We start from the raw sequence: 24035 nt of genomic DNA on the forward strand, positions 1-24035 counted from the left end.
CGCAATAGGTCAATAGTGAGGTGATTTCCCATAGTTAAAGTTCCCTATTATGAGCTACAATGCTAATATTTGTGTAAACTCTTCAGAATTGCAATATGTGGATGTCACTGAGTAGACTGATACGCAATTTCATGGATCCAAGATCCATACCTAAGGCTGCACATTGCAATATGCATTTTCAGTACATTGTAGACAGACTTATGAGCTGAATGTGACTCATTTCACAACAGTTTCAAAGTCCCACAATAAGTGCTATGAAGCTAATATTTGAGAACTTTTCACAGTTGTGTTATATGGGTATCACTGAGTAGGCTGACACCCCATTTCATTGGTGCACAATCTCTAGCTTAGGCTGTACAGTCAAATATCTATGTTCAATAGGCTGTATAGTGAGCTGATTTTCCCACAGCTAAAGTTCTCTAAGACCTAAGATGCTAATATGTGTAAACTCTACATAGTTGTGTTCTGTTGGTGTCACTGGGTAGGCTGATACCCCATTTCATGGGAGCACAATCTTTAGTTTAGACTGAACAGTCCAATATGTATGTTCAATGGTTATAATAGGCTGAATGCTTAATGCTGCTAACTTCACACTTGTTTTTAGAGTCCCACAATAAGAACTAAGACGCTAATATTTGTGTTAACGAGTGTTTTCCACTAGCGCTTTCTGTCTGCTATACAGCAGGTTACACACTCATTTTCAGCCGGATAGCCTATTTTTTCCCACTTAAATTAATTAGGCTACTTTTCAATTTGCAAGTCAGAAAAAAAGTTAGCCGGGCCTTCTCCCACTCGAACTGGGATTGGCAACTCCAGTCCTTAGGGGCCCGGTTGGTGTCAGCCCCAGCTAACACATCAGAATCCAATAATCAACTAATCATGATCTTCAGTTTAGAATGCAATTAGTTTAATCAGCTGTGTTTGCTAGGGATGAGAAAAAAGTGTGACACCACTCTGGCCCCCAAGGACTGGAGTTGCCCATCCCTGCTAGAATGAACAAAATGCATCTCCGAGTGATCTATTGACAGGACAGGCACCTGTCAGTCACAAAGTTAACGATCACAGGGAAACTCTGTCCCGCCTCCGGTACCTGTGTTTGTTATGTAGGCTGTGGTGGCAGTAGAGAGGAAGATATGTTAGTTTTAACAGTGGCCAAGTAAGCTACTATGGCTATTTGATCATAATGTAGATCTAACAGAGTGGTATACCATCGCAAACAATGGAGAAAATGCATAGCATTTTAATAACGTGGAAATAGAGCAGCTATCATTCAGCCTACAGTAGCAGCCAATGTGTGGAGTTAAATGTAGGCCTACATTCCATTAGACTTTGGGGAAAAAACATGTATGGCTTGACCATTAACCTGTTAATCCACTTGTCCTTCAAACAAGGAGGTTGTCACACCCTGATCTTTCACCTGTCTTTGTGATAGCCGACACCTGGAGGGGGGTGGAGACAATCTTCCCCATTATCAATTGTGTATTTATACCTGTGTTCTCCGTTTGTCTGTTGCCAGTTCGTCTTGTTTGTTAAAGTCAACCAGCATTTTGTGTTTCAGCTCCTTTTTCCAGTCTCTCTTTTCTCGCCCTCCTGGTTTCGACCCTTGCCTGTCCTAACTTCGAGCCCGCCTGCCTGACCACTCTGCCTGTCCCTGACCATGCCGACCTGTATCTTTGCCCCCCTCTGGATTACCGACCTCTGCCTGGTACTGTTGCCCCACCTTTGATCTCAAAACAAGTGCATCTACTCACGATCACAGCTGTAAACAAAGTCCTGTTCAAAGTAAATGGCACAGATCCATAAATATAAATTATCTATTTGCATATAGGGCTCCCGAGTGGCGCAGCGATCGAAAGCACTTCATCTCAGTGCTAGAGGTGTTGCTACAGACCCTGATTTGATTCCAGGCTGTATCACAACCGGCCATGAGCGTCGTTCGTGTTTGGCCTGGGTAGGACATCATTGTAAATAAGAATTTGTTATTTACTGACTTGCCTAGTTAATTAAAATATCAAATGAAATACTGCAGCTCTAACTGGTTATGCCGCACAGGTCTGTAGAGTATGGGCTGATTCATGCGCAATAGAATTCTACTGCGATGCGTTCTGCCTACAGCAAAATCTCTTCCATAGTTTTGTTTCGGTATGTTGCATTACAAGTGGCTAAAAATGTGTTGATTCGATCACAATTGCCATAGTAAAGGGAAACGTTAATAGTGTTAACTAAAAGGGAAAGCTCTAGAATGTTGAGTGAAGTTCAATCTCGTGCTTCCTAGTTTGCTGATATTTCTTCTGTGTACAGCATGGCAGTCCCAGGGAGCTGTGTGGCAGTCTCTGACTACTGCGTGCCCGCACACGGAACAGCTTAGAGGGAACATAGATGTAGGCGCTCGTCAGTATATACAGTTCAAGTAGGAAGTTTACATACACCTTAGTCAAAATACTTTTAATCTCAGTTTTTCACAATTCCAGACATTGAATCCTAGTAAACATTCCCTGTCTTAGGTCAGTTAGGATCCCCACTTTATTTTAAGAATGTGAAATGTCAGAAATAGTAGAGTGATTTATTTCAGGTTTTATTTCTTTCATCACATTCCCAGTGGATCAGAAGTTTACATATACTCAATTAGTATTTGGTAGCATTAGCTTTAAATTGTTTAACTTGAGTCAAACGTTTCGGGTATCCTTCCACAAGCTTCCCACAATAAATTGGGTGAATTTTGGCCCATTCCTCCTGACAGAGCTGGTGTAACTGAGTCAGGTTGGCAGGCCTCCCTCCTTGCTCTCACATGCTTTTTCAGGTTTTGCAAATTTTCTATGGGATTGAGGTCAGGGCTTTGTGATGGCCACTCCGTTATCTTGACTTTGTTGTCTTTAAGCCATTTTGCCACAAAGTATGCTTGGGGTCATTGTCCATTTGGAAGACCAATTTGCGACCAAGATTTAACTTCCTGACTGACGTCTTGACATGTTGCTTCGATATATCCACACAATCTATTTTGTGAAGTTTACCAGTCCCTCCTGCAGCAAAGCAGCCCCACAACATGATACTTCTTGTGGGGTTGCTTCTTCGGCTTGCAAGCCTCCCCCTTTTTCCTACAAACATAACAATGGTCATTATGGCCAAACAGTTCTATTTTGCTTCATCAGACCAGAGGACATGTCTCCAAATAGTATGATCTTTGTCCCCATGTGCAGTTGCAAACAGTCATCTGGCTTTTTATGACATTTTGGAGCAGTGGTTTCTTCCTTGCTGAGCGGCATTTCAGGTTATGTCCATATAGGACTCGCTTTATAGATACTTTTGTACCTGTTTCTTCCAGCATCTTCACAAGTTCCTTTGCTGTTTTTCTGGGATTGATTTGCACTTTTCGCACCAAAGTACGTTCAACTATAGAAGACAGAACACGTCTTTTTCCTGAGCGGTATGATGGCTGCGTAGTCCCAAGGTGTTTATACTTGCGTACTATTGTTTGTACAGATGACCATGGTACCTTCAGGTGTTTGGTAATTGCTCCTAAGGATGAACCAGACTTGTGGAGGTCTACAATTATTTAAAGGCATAGTCAACTTATGTAAACTTCTGACCCACTGTAATTTTGATAAAGTGAATTATAAATGTAATATCTGTCTGTAAACAATTGTTGGAAATATTACTTGTGTCATGCACAAAGTAGATGTCCTAACCGACTTGCCAAAACTATAGTTTGTTATTAACAAGACATTTTTGGAGTGGTTGGAAAACTAGTTTTGAGTCCAACCTAAGTGTATGTGAACTTCCGACTTCAACTATAGGTTGAAGATCGTAAAAGAGTGTTCTATAAAAAGTATTGCAGAGGATAAAGTTGAATATTGAAAACATTGTTCATTTCTATTTGTTTCCATCGTCACCAATTAAATGTCATAGTCAACACATTTTTTACCTTTAAAATAGCTCAAGCAGTGCCAAAAACAAATCTAAATCACAATACAGTAATTGTTGCAGAATTCACCCACAGAAATGACATGCTTAGAATTACTGGGAGTATATAAAGGCCCATTGTTTTATTCGAGTAACGATTTAATAAGAGTGGTGTGATGGGGTAGACCAGTGGTTGCTGGAATAGGCTCAATGCTAGAGCCATTGTCAACCTTCATAGACTATTTTATTAAATCTCATGTGCAAGCATTTTTGTTATGTTCTGTCAATTACTGATGCCCCCTTTAAGAATTGAGCAGTGTTGATCTGTTATTCTGGTACTAACTCGTTTTAGTAACTGTGAAGCTCCAGTTCACTTCCTTGTATTCGGAATCTTTCTTATTATATAAATAAGTAATAAGAGCTAAGACATTATAGTTTTGTTAACAATGAAAACAAAAATCTATTTTTGAATAAAATCCTGAAGTGGTATCGATATATTGGCAAAAAAATGTGCATATGGGGAGGAACGGGAGAAGAGCTGTCAGACTTTAGGGCATTACTCAATGATATTGGGGTTAATCTCAAATTCACTATTGAAAGTGACTCTAAAAGTGTTCATTACCTCGATGAGAAATCAAATGAAACTCTGTTTACAACACTATATAGAAAGGAAATACTCAATTACAGGGGGACAGCTTCCACCTTGAAGCATTAAAAAGAGGACTTCAAGAAGCCAGTTTTTCAGACTGCGCCATATATGACACTCCACAGAGGACAATATAGAAAAAGCAGCAGAGATGCGCAATAGGATACTAAAAATAGCCTACTTTCCACAATGTGTGGATGAAGCTCTTCATTTGGCATTGGAAAAACATGAGCTGAACTTCTACTAAAACGACCCATTAGAGCTAAAGAACACTCTGTAATGTTCACCGCCACATACTTTGAACTCACAAAAGTGGGAGATACTGTCAAGAAACACTGGCATGTTTTATCATCGGACCCAGCTATGACAGATGAATTTAAGAATCCCTCTCACAGCTACACTGCTGCTATAATTAATTTAGTCACTTCCTGTTGTACGGAGAATAAGGAAGAGCTTGGATTTCTTTATTTGGAAAGTTAGTAGTTTAAAATAATATGGTAAAGTTTTTTTGTAGCTACCTAGCTTATGTTGGATCACGTAACAGTTGTCATCAGTTGCAGGGACTGCATGTATCTTTCCAGTTATCCTGCCGACCAAGGAGGAGTCTGAGGAGCTTTTTGGCGGCTAGTCTAGCTGCTAGCTAGCTGGACATCAAGTTAGCGAGGTGTTCTAGAACGCTGCCTGCGATATGGTTAGCCAATGTGGCTGGGACCGCGGATTGTCCCAGGTTTGTGGCTGTCTTGATCCCTGCTGTTTGTTGTTTTTAATTTTCCCCATGATCTGCCCTGTCTGGATCTGCGAGGAGTAACATCCTAAGATACTTTGCTAGCTACCATGACAAAGACCAAAGCCGATGGGAGTGCCGTTGAGGACAGTGCCAGTGGTGTCTTTCTATCACACGTGAAGGATCTTTTAAACAAACAAAAATAAACCTATAAGCAGTTGCTACAACAAGAAAATAGTTTAAAGTGTTTTGTACAAATTCTCATGGATTCTACTAATAAAAGAATGGAATACCTGACAAGAGAGGTCCAGGACCTGAATAACTGTTTGCAGTTCTCCAAGGGTGAGCTCGACGAGTTGAAACAGGAGAACAGCAAGATGACAGCAATCTGTAAGTCATTGAGAGAGGACATCAGTTCTGTGTGTGAATCCATGATAACAATGACAGATAAATTAGACAATCTCGAGGGACAATCAAAGCGAAACAACATGGTTGTGGACGGAATTGCAGAATCTCCACATGAGACCTGGATAGAGTCTGAGGACAAAGTGAGGGAAATGATCTCTGAGAAATTGAAGATGGACCACAGGAAGATTAAGATGGAGCGCGCCCACAGGACTGGAAAACTCACCACCAGCCCAGGTGAAAGGCCCAGGCCGATAGTGGTCAAGTTCCTGAGGTTCAAGGACAAGGTAGCTGTTCTGGAAAGAGCCAAGAACTTGAGAAGAATCTTCCTCAACAAGGACTATCCTAAAGCTGTGCGCCAGAACAGGGAAGAACTGATCCCAGCCATGAAAGCTGCCAGAGCACGTGAGGACATTCCATACATCCTCATTGTCTATGACAGGCTCACCATCCCACCCAAAAGCCTGGAAGGGATGAGAAAGCCAAGCCTTTTGGCATGGAAGGGCGACTCCGACAGCGCCGGAGTGACGGGCTGCTCAGGCAGCTCCTGAATGACGGGCGGCTCTGGCAGCTCAGGACAGACTGGCGGCTCAGGACAGACTGGCGGCCCTGGCAGCGCTGGACAGGAGGGAGCACCTGGAGGAAGGAGACGGAGAGACAGCCTGGTGCGTGGGGCTGCCACCGGAGGTCTGGTGCACGGAGGAGGCACCGGATAGACCGGACCGTGGAGGCGCACTGGAGTTCTTGAGCACTGAGCCTGCACAACCCTACCTAGCTTGATACTCCCCGTCGCCAGGCCAGTGCGGCGAGATGGAACAGACTGCACTGGGCTGTGCTGGCGAACAGGAGACACCATGCGTAGGGCTGGTGCCATGTACCCCGGCCCAAGGAGACACACTGGAGACCAGATGCGCTGAGCCGGCTTCATGGCACCTGGCTCGATGCCCACTCTAGCCCGGCCGATGTGCTGCGATGTAACGCACCAGGGACACCTTGCACCTCACGGTATAACACAGTGCCTGCCCGGTCCACCTCTCTCCACGGTAAGCACAGGGAGTTGGCTCAGGTCTCCTACCTGACTTAGCCACACTCCCCGCGTCCCCCCCAATACATTTTTGGGGCTGCCTCTCGTCCCAGCCGCGCTGCTGTGCTGCTTCCTCATACCATAGCAGTACAATGATATAACATTTATAGAAGAGACAGAAATGCTTATGGGGGAGGAGTTGCTGTATATATTCAGAGCCATATCTCTGTAATGCTTCGAATATCTTATGTCAAGTGTTATTGAAGTGTTGTGGTTGCAGGTTAACTTGGCACATCTAAAGCCTTTTCTTTTGGGGTGTTGCTATAGGCCACCAAGTGCTAACAGTCAGTATCTAAATAATATGTGTGAAATGCTTGATAGTGTATGGGATGTAAACGGGGAGGTCTACTTTCTTGGGGAACTGAATATTGACTGGTTTTCATCAAGCTGTTCACTCAAGAGGAAGCTTCTTACTGTAACCAGTGCCTGTAATCTGGTTCAGGTTATTAAATCAATTTACCGGGGTGTTTACAAACAATACAGGAACAAAATCATCCACATGTATTGATCACATCTTTACTAATGCTGTAGAATGTTCTAAAGCTGTATCCGTACCCATTGGATGCAGTGATCACAATATAGTAGCTATATCTAGGAAAGCGAAAGTTCCAACAGCTGGGCCTAAAATAGTGGATAAGAGATCATACCAAAGATTTTGCTGTGACTCTTAAGTGGATGATGTTAAAAATATTTGTTGGTCTGATGTGATTAATGAGGAGCATCCAGATGGTGCACTTGATGAATTTATAAAATTGTTTCTTCCAATTATTGATAAACATGCAACTGTTAAGAAACTGACTGATAGAAATGTTAAGGCTCCATGGATTGATGAGGAATTGATAAACTGTATGGTTGTCAGTGTAACGATGTTCTTCTGTTGAAGGAGGAGCGGACAAATGCAGCGTGGTGGTTACTCATATTTATTGTTGAAAAATGACTAGACATGAAAATACTGAAATGTAACAAAAAACAGGCTGCATAGTTTTCACGTTTCCGTCTATCTAGTGAACCTAAACACAGAGACAGGAACAATCACCCACAAAACACTCAAAGAATATGGCTGCCTAAATATGGTTCCCAATCAGAGACAACGATAATCACCTGACTCTGATTGAGAACCGCCTCAGGCAGCCATAGACTATGCTATACACCCCACACAACCCCAAGATGAAACACACCACAATAAACCCATGTCACACCCTGGCCTGACCCAATAAATGAAGATAAACATAATAAATTTTGACCAGGGTGTGACAGTAAGAGATGGGGCAAAAGGAGTGGATAATAAGTCATGCTGTACATCTGACTGGCTTACTTACTGCAAATTGAGAAATGATGTGACTAAACTCAACAAAAAGAAGAAACTTTATTTTGAATCCAAGATCAATGATATAACTTTTGAGTACATTAAATGAAATGATGGTTTGAAAGACAAATTCAACTCCATCTTTCATCGACTCAGATGGATTATTCATCAAACACATTTGATGTTGCCAGTTATTTTAATGATTATTTCACTGGCAAAGTGGACAAGCTTAGACAAACAGTGAGCAATTATATTCATGCATAAAAAAACAAATAATGAAAGAAAAGCAGTGCAAGTAAGACTTTTGTGAAGTTAGTGTGGGAGAGGTGGAATAATGACCAACTTCCTGGCTTTGACAACGTAAATGGAAAGCTACTGATGATGGTGGCTGACTTTATATCCACTCCTGTCATATTTTTAATCTGATCCTAGAGGAAAGTCTTTGTCCTCAGGCCTGGATGGAAGCCAAAGTACTTCTGCTACCCAAGAGTGGTAAAGCGGCCTTTACTGGTTCTAACAGTAGACCTCTAAGCTTGCTGCCAGCTCTCAGCAAACTGTTGGGAAAAAAATGTTGTTTGACCAATACAATGCTATTTCTCTGTAAACAAATTAACAACAAACTTTCAGCAAGCTTATAGAGAAGGGCACTCGACATGTACTACACTGACACACATAACTGATGATTGGTTGAAAGAAATTGATACTAAGAAGATTGTGGGAGCTGTACTGTTAGATTTTAGTGCAGCCTTTGATATTATTGACCATAGCACTTAAGTTTTTTCAATAACATGTTATGGGTTTTCAACCTCTGCCATATCGTGGATTCAGAGCTACAGTTGATTCAGAAGTTTACATATACTTAGGTTGGAGTCATTAAAATGTGTTTTTCAACCACACAAATTTCTTGTTAACAAACTATAGTTTTGGCAAGTTAGGTTACATCAACTTTGTGCATGACACAAGTAATTCTTACAACTATTGTTTACAGACAGATTATTTCACTTGTAATTCACTGAATCACAATTCCAGTGGTTCAGAAGTTGACTGTGCCTTTAACCTGTTAACTCTGGGGGCGCTATATCATTTTTGGATAAAAAGACGTGCCAGTTTTAAGCGCAATATTTTGTCACAAAAAGATGCTCGACTATGCATATAATTGGTAGCTTTGGAAAGAAAACACTCTGACGTTTCCAGAACTGCAAAGATATTTTCTGTGCGTGCCCTAGAACGTGAGCTACAGGCAAAACCAAGATGAAACGGCATCCAGGAAATGAGCAGGATTTGAGGCTCAGTTTTCCATTGTCTCCTTATATGGCTGTGAATGCGAGAGGAGTGAGTCAGCCCTTTCTGTCGTTTCCCCAAGGTGTCTGCAGCATTGTGACGTATTTGTAGGCATATCATTGGAAGATTGACCATAAGAGATCACATTTACCAGGTGTCCGCCCGGTGTCCTGCGCCGAAATTGGTGCGCAAAAGTCAGCTGCAAGTATTTTTCCACAGAATTCAGAGAAGAATGCAGGCTTCCACGAACGATATATCAATGAAGAGATATGTGAAAACACCTTGAGGATTGATTCCAAACAACGTTTGCCATGTTTCGGTCGATATTATGGAGTTAATTCGGAAAAAGTTTGACGTTGTAGGTGACTGAATTTTCGGTTCGTTTCGGTAGCCAAATGTGATGTACAAAATGGAGCGATTTCTCCTACACAAAGACGCTTTCAGGAAAAACTGCACATTTGCTATGTAACTGAGTCTCCTCATTGAAAACATCCGAAGCTCTTCAAAGGTAAATTATTTTTATTTATCTTGTTTTTGTGAAAATGTTGCGTGCTAAATGCTACTCAAAATGCTAAGCTAGCTTAGCATACTCTTACACAAATTAGTGAATTGCTATGGTTCAAAAGCATATTTTGAAAATCTGAGATGACAGTGTTGTTAAGAAAAGGCTAAGCTTGAGAGTAGGTGCATTATTTTCATTTTATTTGCGATTTTCAGAAATCGTTAACGTTGCGTTATGCTAATGAGCCTGAGGCTTTAGTCACGATCCGGGATGGGGAGTTTCAAGAAGTTAAACAGCTTGGAAAAGTCCAGAAAATTATGTCATGGCTTTAGAAGCTTCTGATATGCTAATTGACATCATTTCAGTATAGTGGCGGTGTACCTGTGGATGTATTTCAAGGCCTACCTTCAAACTCAATGGCTCTTTGCTTGACATCATGGGAAAATCAAAAGAAATCAGCCAAGACTTCAGAGAAAAAAATGTAGACCTTCACAAGTCTGGTTCATCCTTGGGAGCAATTTCCAAACACCTGAAGGTATGACGTTCATCTGTACAAACAATAGTACGCAAGTGTAAACACCATGGGACCACACAGCCATCACACCGCTCAGGAAGGAAAATCGTCTCCTAAAGATTAACGTACTTTTATGCGAAAAGTGCAAAACAACAGCAAATGAACTTGTGAAGATGCTAGTGGAAACGGGTACAAAAGTATCTATATCCACAGTTAAACGAGTCCTATATCAACATAACCTGAAAGGCTGCTCAGCAAGGAAGAAGCCACTGCTCCAAAACCGCCATAAAAAAAGCCAGACTACGGTTGCAACTGCACATGGGGACAAAGATCATACTTTTTGAGGAAATGCCCTCTTGTCTGATGAAACAAAAATAGAACTGTTTTGCCATAATGACCATTGTTATGTTTGGAGGAAAAAGAGGGAGGTTTGCAAGCCCAAGAACACCATCCCATAGGTGAAGCATGGGGGTGGCAACATCATGCTGTGTGGGTGCTTTGCTGCTGGAGGGATTGGTGCACATCACAAAATAGATGGCATCATAATGATGCAAAAGTATGTCGCTATATTGAAGCAACATCTCAAGACATAGTCAGGAAGTTAAAGCTTGGTCGTAAATGGGTCTTACAAATTGACATTGATCCCAAGCATACTTCCAAAGTTGTGGCAAAACGGCTTAAGGACAACCAAGTCAAGGTATTGGAGTGACCATCACAAAGCCCTGACCTCAATCCTAGAGAAAATGTGTGGGCAGAACTGAAAAAGCGTGTGCGGGCAAGGAGGCCTATACTATAAACCTGACTCAGTTACACCAGCTCGGTCAGGAGGAATTGGCCAAAATTCACCCATCTTTTGGCACCTGTTTGAACTTATCAGTATAAAAGACACCTGTCCACAACCTCAAACAGTCACACTCCAAACTCCACTATGGCCAAGACCAAAGAGCTGTCACAGGATCCTGTGTGGCTCAGTCGGTAGAGCATGGCGCTTGCAACGCCAAGCGTCGTGGGTTCGATTCCCGCTGGGGCCACCCATATGTAAAAGTAGTGGCCCCAGCCGACTTGTAAGTCGCTTTGGACAAAAGCGTCTGCTAAATGGGATATATTATATTATTATATTATAAAGACACCAGAAACAAAATTGTAGACCTGCACCAGGCTGGGAAGATTGCAATAGGTAAGCAGCTTGGTTTGAAGAAATCAACTGTGGGAGCAATTATTAGGAAATGGAAGACTTACAAGAGCAATTGGTGGATGACTAAATACTTTTTTTGCCCCACTGTATTGGAGTGCCAACAAAAGAAGCTCGTCAAAGGTAAAGCATGTTTTATATTTTATTTCTGCGTTTTGTGTAGCGCATGCAGGGTTGAAATATGCTACCCTCTTTGTTTACTGTTCTGCTATCATAAGATAATAGCTTCTTATGCTTTCGCCGAAAAGCTCTTTTAAAATCTGACATGTTGGCTGGATTCACAATGAGTGTAGCTTTTAATTGAGTATCTTACATGTATGGTTTAATGAAAGTTAGATTTTTATATCAATTTATTTGAATTTGCCGCGCTGCATTTTCCCTGGTTTTTGGCCAAGTGGGACTCAAGCGTCCCCTATACCATAAGAAGTTAACTTATGGGCAGGTGGGACGGTAGCGTCCCACCTGGCCAACATCCGGTGAAATTGCGGAGCGCGAAATTCAAACTACAGAATTATCAATATTTAACTTTCATAAAATCAAAAGTGTGTAATACATCGAAATAAAGGTTAACGTCTTGTTAATCAAGCCGCTGTGTCAGATTTCAAAAAGGCTTTACGGCGAAAGCGCACCATGCAATTATCTGAGGACAGTGCCCCGCATACAAAACCATGGAAAACATATTTCAACCAGGCAGGTGCAACATGAATGTCAGAAATAGCAATATAATAAATGCCTTACCTTTGATCTTCTTATGTTGGCACTCCAAAAGGTCCCAGTTACATCACAAATGGTCATTTTGTTGGATAATGTCCTTTATCTCCATAAATACTCAATTTAGCTTGAGTGCTTCAGTCAATAATCCACCCAGTTTCCCTCCATCAAAATGCATACAAAATGAATCCCAAACGTTACTAAAACTTTTCCAAACAATTCAAAAAATATTTTTACAATCAAACCTTAGGTACCCTAATATGTAAATAATCAAATTTAAGATGGAGAATCGTTTGACGGAGAATTGTCTTTACCGGAGAAAAATACCAAAGAACGGACTCTCATGCACGCGCTTGTAAACACTATAGCCAAAATGGGAGCCACCTAGAAAATCTACCATTTCTGGCAAATTTTTCCAAAAACCAGCGTGAACCTCTTTCTAAAGACTGACATCTAGTGGAAGCCCTAGGAACTGCAATCTGGGAGGACTTATAATATACCTTTATAATAAAAGTGACAGCCATTGAAAATAGTGGGAGGCTGAATTTTTGGTTGGTTTAGATGGTTTGTCCTTGGGGTTTTGCCTGCCATATCAGTTCTGTCAGACACTTTAGAGTCTTCTATCCAAATCTACCAATTATATGCATATCGTAGCTTCTGGGCCTGAGTAACAGGCAGTTTACTTTGGGCACACTTTTCATCCGGAAGTGAAAATACTGCCCCCTACAAAGAGAGGTTAAGTGCTAGACCTCAGCTGAATACGGTAATGAATGGTGTGGCGGTTGAACAAGTTGCAGAGACTAAATTACTTACCGTTACCTTAAATTGTAAACTGTCATAAACATATGGATTCAATGGTTGCAAAGATGGGGAGAGGTCTTGGCGTAATAATAAAGAGATGCACTGCTTTTTTTGACACCATACTCCAAAAAGCAAGTTCTGCAGGCTTTAGTTTAGTCAAATCTTGATTATTGTCCAGTTGTGTGGGCCAGTGCTGCAAGGAAAGACCTAGTTAAGCTGCAGCTGGCCCAAACGTTACGGCAAAAGCACACCACAGAGCGGCACGTTTTGCTCTTAATTGTAATCAGAGGGCTGATATGCATGCCAGTCTCTCTTGGCGAAGAGTTGAGGAGAGACTGACTGCATCACTACTTTTTATAAGAAACGTTGTGTTGAAAATCTCATTGTTTGCATCGTCAATTTACACACAGCTCAGACACACACTTTCCCACCAGTGGTCTTTTCATCATCCCCAAATCCAGAACAAATTCAAGAAAACATACAGTATTATATAGAGCCCTTATTGCGTGGAACTTCCATCTCATATTGCTCAAATTAACAGCAACCCTGTTTTTTTTTTTGTTTTTTTTTAACAGACAAAGCAACGCCTCGTGGCACAATGCCTCTCCCCTATTTGACCTAGATAGTTTGTGTGTATACATTGATATGTAGGCTACGCGTGCCTTTTTAAAAACGTATGTAGTTCTGTCCTTGAGCTGTTCTTGTTTTAATGATGTTTTGTATTTCATCATTCTGTATTATGTTTTGTGTGGACCCCAGGAAGAATAACTGCTGCTTTTGCAACAGCAAATGCGGATCCTAATAAAATACCAAATTCCAAATAGAGGTCGCAATTTATGCAATAAATTGGTCCATGCCAATTGTCAGCCACAATAGAAAATCAGCCAGGCTCTCTTACGTCTTCTTCCGAATGGTAGCAATAAAAGCAGAGGTTGCACACAATGCAACTATATGATGAAGTGTGAATATTTCTGCCATCCACATACAGGAAAACGGTTCCAAATAAATGACACTATTACGTGCTCCGCCACCCATGTCATCTACATGATTAAATGTACATGTGGGCTGTGTTATGTAGGTAAAACCTCTCGTTCTCTCAAACAGAGAATTTGTGAACATTAAAGTTCAATCAAGAGAAACGACTGGGATTATCCAGTTGCAGTACATTTTAATGACCTACAACATTACATTTCTACCTTTTTTAGATTTTGTGGTGTAGAGAAAGTTAAGATAACAGACAGGGAAGATGATATAAATAATAGGCCTACTCTGAGTAAAAGACAATAGTTTTGGAATTTCACACTCCAGACATTATTTCCTAGAGGTCTTAATGATGAAATGCCTATCTATGTTATGTTGTAAATGTGAACATGAATTATGCCCTCATTTCAGATTACTCTGACGTTTTTCTTGCGGTGAACCCAATGATTTAAGAACTTGCTTGGTAGGGCGATGTCCTCAATGTGGTTTTACAGATGTGTTTAATACGTTTTATGTACACACATTATTTGAATATTTATGAAATGCACATTGTTGTATTTGGTAGCACTTATTTGTTTTCTCTAAAGTCCAACCCCATTCGAAAATCAAATTTTATTTGTCACATACACATGGTTAGCAGATGTTAATGCGAGTGTAGCGAAATGCTTGTGCTTCTAGTTCTGACAACGCAGTAATAACCAACAAGTAATCTAACTAGCAATTCCAAAACTACTGTCTTACACTTGTGTATAAGGGGATAAAGAATATGTACATAAAGATATATGAATGAGTGATGGTACAGAGCAGCATAGGCAAGATACAGTAGATGGTATCGAGTACAGTATATACATATGAGATGAGTATGTAAACAAAGTGGCATAGTTAAAGTGGCTAGTGATACATGTATTACATAAATATGCAGTAGATGATATAGAGTACAGTATATACGTATACATATGAGATGACTAATGTAGGGTATGTAAACATTATATTAGGTAGCATTGTTTAAAGTGGCTAGTGATATATTTGACATTTCCCATCAATTCGCATTATTAAAGTGGCTGGAGTTGAGTCAGTGTGTTGGCAGCAGCCACTCAATGTTAGTGGTTACTGTTTAACAGTCTGATGGCCTTGAGATAGAAGCTGTCTCTCGGTCCCAGCTTTGATGTACCTGTACTGACCTCGCCTTCTGGATGATAGCGGGGTGAACAGGCAGTGGCTCAGGTGGTTGTTGCTCTTGATGATCTTTATGGCCTTCCTGTAACATCGGGTGGTGTAGGTGTCCTGGAGGGCAGGTAGTTTGCCCCCGGTGATGCGTTGTGCAGACCTCACTACCCTCTGGAGAGCCTTACGTTTGTGGTGATACCAGGCGGTGATACAGCCTGCCAGGATGCTCTCGATTGTGCAGCTGTAGAAGTTTGAGTGCTTTTGGTGACAAGCCAAATTTCTTCAGCCTCCTGAGGTTGAAGAGGCGCTGCTGCGCCTTCTTCACGATGCTGTCTGTGTGAGTGGACCAATTCAGTTTGTCTGTGATGTGTATGCCGAGGAACTTAAAACTTACTACCCTCTCCACTACTGTCCCATCGATGTGGATAGGGGGGTGTTCCCTCTGCTGTTTCCTGAAGTCCACAATCATCTCTTTAGTTTTGTTGACGTTGAGTGTGAGGTTATTTTCCTGACACCACACTCCGAGGGCCCTCACCTCCTCACTGTAGGCTGTCTCGTCGTTGTTGGTAATCAAGCCTACCACTGTTGTGTCGTCCGCAAACTTGATGATTGAGTTGGAGGCGTGCATGGCCACGCAGTCGTGGGTGAACAAGGAGTACAGGAGAGGGCTCAGAACGCACCCTTGTGGGGCCCCAGTGTTGAGGATCAGCGGGGTGGAGATGTTGTTGCCTACCCTCACCACCTGGGGGCGGCCCGTCAGGAAGTCCAGTACCCAGTTGCACAGGGCGGGGTCGAGACCCAGGATCTCGAGCTTGGAGGGTACTATGGTGTTAAATGCCGAGCTGTAGTCGATGAACAGCATTCTCACATAGGTATTCCTCTTGTCCAGATGGGTTAGGGCAGTGTGCAGTGTAGTTGAGATTGCATCGTCTGTGGACCTATTTGGGCGGTAAGCAAATTGGAGTGGGTCTAGGGTGTCAGATAGGGTGGAGGTGATATGGTCCTCTCAAAGCACTTCATGATGACGGAAGTGAGTGCTACGGGGCGGTAGTCGTTTAGCTCAGTTACCTTAGCTTTCTTTGGAACAGGAACAATGGTGGCCCTCTTGAAGCATGTGGGAACAGCAGACTGAGATAGGAATTGATTGAATATGTCCGTAAACACACCAGCCAGCTGGTCTGCGCATGCTCTGAGGGCACGGCTGGGGATGCCGTCTGGGCCTGCAGCCTTGCGAGGGTTAACTCTTGAAACTCCCCATCCCGGATCCGGGATCGTGACTAAAGCCTCAGGCTCATTAGCATAACGCAACGTTAACGATTTCTGAAAATCGCAAATAAAATTAAAATAATGCGTTTGCTCTCAAGCTTAGCCTTTTCTTAACAACACTGTCATCTCAGATTTTCAAAATATGCTTTTGAACCATAGAAATTGACTAATTTGTGTAAGAGTATGCAAAGCTAGCATAGCATTTTGTGTAGCATGTAGCACGCAACATTTTCACAAAAACCAGATAACCAAATAAATAAAATCATTTACCTTTGAAGAGCTTCTGATGTTTTCAATGAGGAGACTCTCAGTCACATACCAAATGCGCAGTGTTTCCTGAAAGCGTCTGTGTGTAGGAGAAATCGTTCCGTTTTCTACATTGCGTCTGGCTACCGAAACGAACCGAAAATGCAGTCACCTACAACGTGAAACTTTTTCCGGATTAACTACATAATATCGACCGAAACATGGCAAACGTTGTTTGGAATCAGTCCTCAAGGTGTTTTTTCACATATCTCTTCATTGACATGCAGTTCGTGGAAGCTTGCTTTACTCTCTGTATCGTTTGGAAAAATACTGGCAGGTGACTTTTGCGCACCAATTTCGGCGCAGGACACCGGGCGGACACGTGGTAAATGTGGTCTGTCATGGTCAATCTTCCAATGATCTGCCTACAAATACGTCACAATGCTGCAGACACCTTGGGGAAACGACAGAAAGGGTTGACTCATTCCTCTTGCGTTCACAGCCATATAAGGAGATCATGAAAAACAGAGCCTCAAAAATCCTTGTCATTTCCTGGATGCCATCTCATCTTGGTTTTGCCTGAAGCTCACGTTATAGGGCACGCACAGAGAAGATCTTTGTATTTCTGGACACGTCAGAGTGTTTTCGAACGGTAGCAATTATATGCATAGTCGCATCTTTTTGTGACAAAATATCTTGTTTAAAACGGGAACGTTTTTCATCCAAAAATGAAATTGCGCCCCCAGAGTTTCAAGAGGTTAACACGTTTAAATGTTTTACTCACCTCGGCTGCAGTGAAGGAGTGGCACTGTATTGTCCTCAAAGCGGGCAAAAAAGTTATTTAGTCTGCCTGGGAGCAAGACATCCTAGTTGGTGACTGGGCTGGTTTTCTTTTTGTAGTCCGTGATTGACTGTAAACCCTGCCACATACCTCTTGTGCCTGAGCCGTTGAATTGAGATTCTACTTTGTCTCTATACTGACGCTTAGCTTGTTTGAGAGCCTTGCGGAGGGAATAGCTGCACTGTTTGTATTCGGTCATGTTTCCAGTCACCTTGCCCTGATTAAAAGCAGTGGTTCGTGCTTTCAGTTTCACACGAATGCTGCCATCAATCAACGGTTTCTGGTTTGGGAATGTATTAATCGTTGCTATGGGAACGACATCTTCAACGCACGTTCTAATGAACTCGCACACCGAATCTGCGTATTCGTCAACCATGTTGTCTGACGCAATACGAAACATATCCCAGTCCACGTGATGGAAGCAGTCTTGGAGTGTGGAATCAGCTTGGTCGGACCAGCATTGGACAGACCTCAGCGTGGGAGCTTCTTGTTTTAGTTTCTGTCTGTAGGCAGGGATCAACAAATTGTAGTCGTGGTCAGCTTTTCCGAAAGGAGGGCGGGGCAGGGCCTTATATGCCTCGTGGAAGTTAGAATAACAATGATCCAAGGTTTTTCCAGCCCTGGTTGCGCAATCGATATGCTGATACAATTTAGGGAGTCTTGTTTTCAGATTAGCCTTGTTAAAATCCCAGCTACAATGAATGCAGCCTCAGGATGTATGGATTCCAGTTTGCAAAGAGTCAAATAAAGTTTTTCAGAGCCATCTGTGTCTGCTTGTGGGGGAATATACATGGCTCTGATTATAATCGAAGAGAATTCTCTTGGTAGATAATGCGGTCGACATTTGATTGAGGAATTCTAAATCAGGTGAACAGAAGGATTTGAGTTCCTGTATGTTTCTGTGATCACATCACATCTCGTTAGCCATAAGGCATATGCCCCGGCCCCTCTTCTTACCAGAAAGATTTTGTTTCTGTCGGCGCGATGCGTGGAGAAACCCGCTGGCTGCACCAACTCCGATAGCGTCTCTCCAGTGAGCCATGTTTCCGTGAAGAAAAGAACGTTAGTCTCTGATGTCCCTCTGGAATGCTACCCTTGCTCGGATTTCATCAACCTTGTTGTCAAGAGACTGGACATTGGCAAGAAGCATGCTAGGGAGTGGTGCACGATGTGCCCCCGAGTCATTTTTTTGGGTCGCCGGCTGGGATCCATTCCATTGTCCTGGGTGAAAGGCAGAACACAGGATCCACTTTGCGAAAGTCATATTCTTAGTTGTACTGATTGTGAGTTGACGCTGCTTTTATATTCAGTAGTTCTTCTCGACTGTATGTAATGAAACCTAAGGTGACCTGGGGTACTGATGTAAGAAATAACACACAAAAAAAACTGCATAGTTTCCTAGGAACGCGAAGCGAGGCGGCTTTCTGTCGGCGCATTCAATGCATGGAACGGATGTGGTGTTGCTATGTCCACCCAATGGTGCTAATTTAAAAAGCTCACAAGCTCTGAAGAAGGCTGTGTGGCCCACATGTAAAGCTTATTAAAGAACAGTGATGCTATCAAGATCGGTGTGTGGGTTTCTTATTTTTTTCTCACTTTATTCTACTGTTACCATGCACCTGCAAAAAAAGATAGCTCAGATGTGCGAGTGCCTTTTGATTTAAAAAAAGAGGATATCAAAATTAGACTACTTGGATAACAACCTTTACATGACAATGTTTTCTAAAGTTATTGTGATCCTCTCTCACACACACACACACACACACACACACACACACATTTACTATCACTAACTAAACAGAAATCATAATGTCAGCTAGCTAGCTGTAACTAACGCCTACAACAGGTAAAAGTTATAATGTACCATGGAGGATTAGCCAGAGAGCTAACATTAGCTAGCTACAGTAACTAGATAGCAAATATTTATTTGATGTCCCTCTCCCCAACAAACCGCTGCTTTAGTTACAAAAGTAAAACAAGAATTCATGAGAACAGGGACTACAACTTAGCAGTCAAATCTTTTCAAAGTATTTTGCATAGATTTTGAGAAACTGTCATTGTTTTTCAGCTGTGTAGTTTTGTAGCTTACCGTGCGTTCTATCCCAACTGCCATATGGAATGTTGCTGGACCTGCTCAAGCAGGCTGCATTCGGGCAGAGATCTATTGCTGCGAGTGAAGCAGTTTCCAATCCAGGTTTTAGCTGGAACTTCTGGTTCTTATTTGTAAAGGTTTTATGGCCTCCTTGCTGCCATGTTGGAAGACCACCACATGAATTATTCTGACAACAGCCAAAGCGGCTACCCCAAACTGCATGATAACAGTGACTAAAACTAGTTGATTCATCACCACGGTCATTTTCTGTGGCATATTTGGCTGCTCTAACAAGGCAGGAAAGAAAACAGAAAAAAATATAAATTTACAGGTGTCCCACAATCATGAAACACTCTATTGGTGACACCAATGAGATAAGACTCAAGAACTGTCAGAAAAGCTAAGACACCGTTTTGCCCATCAAGACCTGAACAAAGACAGCTGTCAATACAGGGTTTACTACGTTTATTTCATCACTGGTAAGTCAAGTCTGATCTATTTCAAGTTTAATTTAACTGTTATGCTAACCAGGAGTTAACGCCTACTGTCACGCCCTGGTCTATATTTATTATGTTATTCATTTATTGAGTCAGGCCAGGGTGTGACATGGGTTTATTTGTAGTGTGTTTCGTCTTGGGGTTGTGTGGGGTGTATAGATTAGTCTATGGCTGCCTGAGGCGGTTCTCAGAGTCAGGTGATTATCGTTGTCTCTGATTGGGAACCATATTTAGGTAGCCTGGGTTTCACTGTGTGTTTGTGGGTGATTGTTCCTGTCTCTGTTTGTTGCACCAGTCAGGGCTGTTTCGATTTTTCGACGTTTGTTGTTTTGTATTGTTCGTGTTTCGTCATAATTAAAGATTTATCGAACGAACCACGTTGCATTTTGGTCCGATCCTTATTCCACCTCTTCGTCAGAGAAGGAGGTAGAAGAAAGCCGTTACACCTACCCTAAATTATCCAAAATGAGCTCACTGGCTCGATAGCTTGTAGTCTAGCTGTTAGCATGTGTCACCTGAGTTTCAAGTTTTGGGGAAGAATGTGGCCTTTGATTAACCTTTCATGCAATTCTTCTACACTTTATGACATTAGCAGAATCTTTTTAAATACAATGTTGATCCAGGCCTACTCTTCTGACACTGACAACAGATAAATAAAAGCGACCTTGTCTTGAAAGCAACCATGTGCTCTAGGCCTGAAAAGGGGTCCTGACTAAAAGGAATCCAGCTTGTCAAATTAATGCAAACAGTTATTTTTTTTTTGCATTTCAGCTAACCTAACTAACCCTTAACTTAATTCTCCTCTCCTGCTGTTTACACTTTCTCAATCTTCTATGAAATGTCAAATATTATGTTCATTTTACAAAAGCTGGATCCCTTCTAGCCATAACCATGAAAAGGGGAAACGCAAATTCATAAGAGGTAAAATGTAAGGACATGACATTTATAGGACAAAGGCCTCAATGAGACAGGACAACTTGATGTGTTGACTATTGGTTGTTCCTGCCCAACAATATATTTAATATGTATATGACAATGAAAACACCTGAATTAATTAAAAGCAACCAAGGACTTCAAAGCCCTGTTGGTATAGGTAACCGGAAGAAGTGATATTCTAACATCAGGTGTGCTTCTCATATCAAGACACCCATGTCAACTGGATTCCCACTGTGAAGATGAGCAATGCTGCATCAGCTTCTACTTCTACTCGGTCCTTTTCCAGATACGAAAGGAGACATCCCTCAGTTATATGAGATGGTTTTCATATGCTGTACTTTGGACAATCCGAATGGTTTGGTTGTGCCATTTAAGTAGAGATTACCTTCACCTTGGTGTCAAGACAAAAGTGCCCCCTTTAAACTGTATGAATATATACAATGTACTTACAATATTTACAACGAACTTGTAAAATACTATTGTTGATATTGTAAACATACTGTAATTTAATAATAAGCTATTTTGTTGTATGGGTGAAATGAAAAGTATGTCATCTCTGCTTTGCCTAGCCCCATTTGAATAAAAAATATTTCTTATAGCCCAACTATTGTCTGTCTTTTACACATTTAGCATAGAGAATGTCATTGTTGTGATAGTCTTGGGAATAGCAGTTGTATGTTTTAAGTTAAGGATCCCATTATCTCTTCTTTCCAGACATTTCACCATCTAAATTACAATGGTTGGATATGTATTTAATGTCAGCACAAGTAATGTACAAAATGTATTATAATGACTAGCTATTGACATTGTCTATTGGTATTGTTTTTAAATTGAACATATAGCTGACCAATGTAAACAAGGTGCGAGTAAAGCTATTCTCTGCTTCAGATGCACAATATCAAGGCGTAGGGCTGTTACGGTGACTATATTACCACCACACCGGCAATCACGAGTCATCAAGGCAGTCAAATTACACATGACCATTTAGTCATGGTAAATTAGGCTTCTCCAAGCTCTGATGCTGCTGATGGTCATTAGTAGACTACCATAATTGCTAACTGTCTGGTACTCAGCACTCTATTGTCCCTCTAATCACCCTGACATCAATGCAAATGTAATTAAAAATCGAATCAAACTCTTAATGAGAGCCGATGAACTCATGTTACACAATATCTCTCTAGGCTTTGCAATTGTGTGAGAAAGCAGAGTGATTGACTATTAAAACTAAGAGGATCCCATCTGCTTTCTATAGGCTAGGCCTCTCCCTAATGTCAATATGCCGTGTCCATTGCTGTTTTGGTTAGGCATTATTGTCTTATTTCACTGTAGAGCCTCCAGCCTCAATATGCCTGTCATGACTTGTCCTGGTCAGGTTACAGGAGACCACAACCATACATATTATCTCTCAACCACAACAGAGGAGGAGAGATCTAGGGGTCTGAAGATGTGGGGGTTTTATGACCCCTCACGCCCCTGGTAAATCTCAGGGCACAGACAAATTCCTTTGTCCTGTTACTATGGAGAACCAGCCTCAGAACATTAAACATGAAATAAAGGGACTTTGGAACAATGGTTTCCATCAGCCAAAATGGTGGTCATGATGGCGATAGATGGAATATGATAGATGGAGTATGTCATTTTTGTTTTGTTATTAAAGGTTAATAGATGACGTTAATACGAAAACTTTGTAACGTGAAGAGTTTTCTAGTATATGTTTGATGTTTATACATTGTACATTGTATGGAAAATACAAAAATACAAAATCAAAGAGAATGTTTTGGGAAAAATGAAATGTGAAGTTAGTTGTCTAAAATTGTATTTGAGTCAAATCTAGACCTTGCCCTCAACTTAGTACACCCAGAGAATTGCCCTAAAGGCAGCTATGCCCACTTCTGACCCAAGGGTATAAAACCTGTGAGTAAAGAATTTACAGGAAGACTACGTGACCCAAGCTGCAGCCAAGGTCTAAAAGGTCAACGAACCCAAAATGCAACGCAAGTTTGACGACAAATATTTTTTTACCCAAGCTACAGATGAGTAGCTGTGTCTAAGCGGGTGAATTCAAGTCGAACCACCTAGCCTCCATCTCCCATCAAATCGTGGTATCTACACGGTTTCATTCCAACGCTGTGAGCTCTGAGCTGAGGACACCTCCTTCTGAGCTGTCCTCAGAAGACCCCTTCCAGAGCAAGGGAACAGACTCCTAAGCCAAAAGGACACTGACATCGGGAGGACGATCAGAGAGGTGCGCCGGAGTAGTGCGTCATCGAGCAGCTGAACGGTCCATTGAACGGTCCACGAGGAGAATCCTCAGAGAACTCCCCCACGTAATTACATCATTATATTCTGACCCATAAGAGCGGCAGTTTGGGGCAAGGCTATGGTTAGAACAGCATAGCTGACAAATTCACCCGAATGTATATTTCTCTCGTGTAACTTCTTTTTTCTCTCTCTCTTTGAAATCCCCATTTTGGGTAACACGCACCATAGTGTGTTGGCCCGTTATACTAAGTTCTAATCAATAGCCTATAATGTGTTTTGTCTATCTTTTATAATTTTAGCTTTTTAGTAAATAAATATCCAACTAATTGGTGTGGTACGAACTCATTGGTGAGACCCGGGGCCGTGCAGATTCACGGACTATACGACGTTCAGAACGAGATTGCAGAGGTAACTGGTTAATTAGCGGCTGTTGTAAAATCGATATTCTTTGAGTTAATTTGGGAAATAGAAACTCAATAAAAACTAGTTTTCCCATGGTGCCCCAGGTTAATGCGTTAATAATTGCTTGATTCAGTTAATCACGCAATTAGAAACTTGTAATCATTCAATGCGCAACAGTCGTCACATTAACTAATACAACGTCACGACATGCCTTAGCATGTCCTTTTGTTCCACCTCTCACACGTGGTGACCTCACCTGGTTTAAATGGTGTCTCTAGA

The 24035-nt window shown here is 41.7% G+C and overlaps 1 protein-coding gene across 1 annotated transcript in view; it reads right to left on the reverse strand.

The window, feature by feature from the left end:
• bco2a (beta-carotene oxygenase 2a) overlaps positions 1-24035 on the reverse strand; it is a 116588-nt gene that overhangs the window by 84615 nt on the left and 7938 nt on the right. The gene's annotated exons all lie outside the window — the stretch shown is intronic.

Source organism: Oncorhynchus masou, chromosome 12 (assembly GCF_036934945.1).
Source record: "Oncorhynchus masou masou isolate Uvic2021 chromosome 12, UVic_Omas_1.1, whole genome shotgun sequence".
In the NCBI taxonomy this organism is placed as follows: Eukaryota; Metazoa; Chordata; class Actinopteri; order Salmoniformes; family Salmonidae; genus Oncorhynchus; species Oncorhynchus masou.